The sequence below is a fragment of the Alligator sinensis genome, unplaced genomic scaffold (genome assembly GCF_000455745.1).
Source record: "Alligator sinensis unplaced genomic scaffold, ASM45574v1 scaffold1076_1, whole genome shotgun sequence".
Classification (NCBI taxonomy): Eukaryota; Metazoa; Chordata; order Crocodylia; family Alligatoridae; genus Alligator; species Alligator sinensis.
The window spans coordinates 575,558-579,306 of NW_005842909.1; positions in this window are offsets into that span (position 1 = coordinate 575,558).

Sequence of the window (3,749 nt, forward strand, 5' to 3'; positions counted from 1 at the left end):
CCCCCCCCCCAGCAGCACCTGCCTGCAGGCACCTTGCTCAGGCAGCCCCGGGGGGTACCACAGTTGCGGAGGAAAGCACTGGGCCCCCATGCAGCTCAGGCAGGCTGGCAGGTTCCAAAGTGTTTTAGTTTGCTGCACCCCAAGTCATTTAAGGCGCATCACACCACCAAATTTCCTACAGTGGCTGGAATTAATATGCAATACACCACCGAGGTGTGCAAACACCAACACCATTGAGGAGGTGCAAGAGCATTTAGCCCCTTTTAAATTGTCATGCACACATGTCCCTTGTTTCGTCTACACCGGGCCTATAGTTTCCCCTCTTTTTTTTGATGGCTAAACTGTTGCAAGTTAGCTCCCACTCACTTTGGAAAAAGTGTACGCACAGGGGTGGTTACCATGGAGTAGCTGATAAACAATAAAGCCTCACCTTCTTTACCCTCTGGTAAAGTTTTCATATGCCTATACTTTTAATCTATGATTACACAAAACTACTGCTCCATATGACTAATTCCTTAGGAGAAAGCTGCAGATCTGGAAACAGAACCTCCACCACTGGCCACCATTGAGGTAGGAAGCACCTTTAAATGTCCCATTGGCACTTAAAGTAACTTTTCAGGAAAAAGCCTGGCATGGCTTGATAAATATTTGCCTATGATTAGCAGATTTTAAAGCAATACCCAGCCTATGAGTACTGTGGTGCTATTTGCACATCCATATGCTTGGGGTATGCCTTGTCTTTGTTATTGATACTGGCTTGCCATATTATGCAGGCTGATGTATGAATGTGAGAGTGCAGCATGGTGTGTACTAATGTGATTAGTTTAAAAAATGGGACACTCAACAGGCTTAACTCCCCTGTACCGCACTATATGAACAGAATAATGCAAACCCTTTGAAACTCCCATATAATTAAACTGGGGGTTGTTTTGTGCATTTTTTTCTTTCATAACTGAAGGTTTCTTTTAAATTGGAGGCTGATGATTTGAACAAATGTTCTTCCACAGGATTTCAACAAGGAGCTGCCCTATGTGAAGGCAGCCATTGTTTACAGTGTTTTCAGTAGATCTGAAGTTGCTTCGCTATTAGGAAGAGTGGTAGTTGCTGACAGCATAAAATCAGCTATAACTCTTTGTGCATCTCGAGTTTTGAAGGAATGAGTTCAAGATGAAGGGAATCTGACTGGGGTAGAAACTTTTCTCATAGATTTTAAATGTAGGCTTAGAAATCATTTGTTCCAACCGGGGTGGGGGGAATTGAGGGAATCTTGATAAGTTTTGTGACCTTAATGTACCATATCCCTTGAAATGCCTGTTACAAACATGGATGTTTTAGAATTAACCAAGTATCATTTCTAGTGAATCATTTTGCAAGTATGAGTTTAATAATTATCATCTAAATTTAAAAGCTCACTGAGTTTTGGGGGCTGATGAGGAAAGCTAGTAAGATTGGAAGGAAAGCAGATGAAAAAATACAGTTCTTAAATAAGGTTATAATCTGGTTGGGAAAAATTAAAGTAATGACTGAAAGAGACTGAAGAAAGTGGGAGAAGACAGTGAGGGAGTGATAGCTAAATACTTTCTAAATCGAACTGGTAGTTGAACTCAATAGAGAAGATGTGCCCTAAGAGATGGGACAGAGGACTAGAATCCTGACAGTTACCAACAAACTGAATGAGAAGGAAACAGTAAGGAACCACTGAAGCAGCTGGTAAATGAATGATCAGCAAAGGAGAAGCAGAATGATAAGAAAGATGGAAAGAAAAAAATTTGGTCAAAAGAATAAGCTATTCAAGGGGGCAGAGAAATAATAATAATAATAAAAACTTAAAAGAATGAGCTGGTATATGATCTTTAGTGATGTCACAATGATCTTTTAAATGAGGAAAAATCTCCTGTACCTTTTAATCCTGTCTGTCAGCTTCACAAATATTCCTTTTCAAGTATAAGTTTCTCAAGAATTACAAATTTCTGCTATCACAATGTAACCTCTTGCTGACTTAAATCCCAAGAGAGTGACGACCTAGTATAATTTTTTTACAGAATTTGATTAACATTATTATCTCTGTTAAAATCATATATTTATCTTATAAGCTTCAACCCATGTAATATGCCATCTAAAGATGCACATTTTCCTAATCAACTTCTGCATTTCTGTCTTTCAGAAATGCACACTTTCTTTTGTGAATAATATATTCAGCATATGTCAAGTAAGATGTCAGGCCTCATTTAATTGCTCTTTCTGTGGACTTTCCTTATATTTCATTAGAAGCATGCATAAATAAAATCATTGGTATCTTACTATCAAACACTGCCCTGTTTTTCTCCCATCTTAGATATTTACGGGTGGGGAAAATGCCACTTCATGCAATCCTGTTTCCCAAAATCATGACCTATTTTTTCAAAGTTGTGATTTGGAGTCCTCTGCTTAGTTTCCCTTTTCATTATTTTGTTTTCAAATTCCCCACATACTTGGAAAACAGCAGCTCAAACAGTTGTAAATTTTCTGGACCATTTACCTAACTCCAGGGTCCTTCTAGCAATATATCTCAATAAGCTCCAATAGACAGAATTCCTTTCAATGTAGCATCAGATTGTTGTGTCATACTGGCTTGTTCAAATATATCTCGATAAAATGACCACACTCAAAGTGTGAAAATCTGAGCTAATTCATTAAATGGCTAAATACTGTGTGTTTTTTTTCAAATCAAAGAAGGGTCTATTTCAAAGTTCATTTTCAGTCCATTGGTTTGGATCTTGTCATTTGGGGTCTTTACAAATGCAGTTTTATTTGTATTGCACTTTCATTACATCAGATCCTTTCTGAAACTTATTAGACAGATAGCCTATAGAAAATAATGTCTTACCTGTTTGCAAAAATAATGGGAATGTAAGCATCTATTGACATGTGTGCATAAATCTTAACACTTTTAAATGTAATTTAAGATGTCATATGTAAATTAGGAAATTACACAAACATATACCTAGTTAGATGTCAGATTAGCTGTACATGTACACACATTTCAAATATATATGCCATTAGAGTAGATGGTGAACTTCTAGTAAATCATCTTTTAGTTCCTGCATATACACATCTAAAAATTCTCTCTAGAAAACTTTGAAAAAGTTTCACTTTGAAAACTTTTTTGAAAGGTAGAGAAATAAACATTTTGAGGTTTGCACAGAATAACTAATGCCTAGATTCCTATATAGGTTCCTAACTCTTGTTGATTTCAATTGATGCCAAGGCTATGGATGTCCACATGAGTGTTAGGTATCTAAATACCATCTCAGGTCTGGGTCAATGTCCCTCTCAGTAACAAATACTTTTTAATTTCTACAATCCAAACTGTTGATGCTGGAAAATAATAAGTAGCACTAAATGTTCAACAATTCTTAAGTTATTGATAAGCTTGTTTAGATAGCCATTGGGAAAAAATATATATTGCTTGATTTGCTTGTTCAGAATGAATATATTAATTTTACATTTTATGAAAATAATGACTGTTACTTTAGGATACACTTCTTCACTATCATTCCCTGAGTATCATTTATATGAATTGTTCTTATATAAGTGATTCATTTACTGGAAATGCTAATTATGGATTTTAGTCTCCGTGTTAACTAGATTTCAATCTAAGAAGATATCAGAAGTCTTCATATTTTACATATTTCTTTGATAACCTATTACAAAATCAAAATGACTGTTGGATAACTTTGCTTGCATTACCCATACAAACCTAGAGGTGA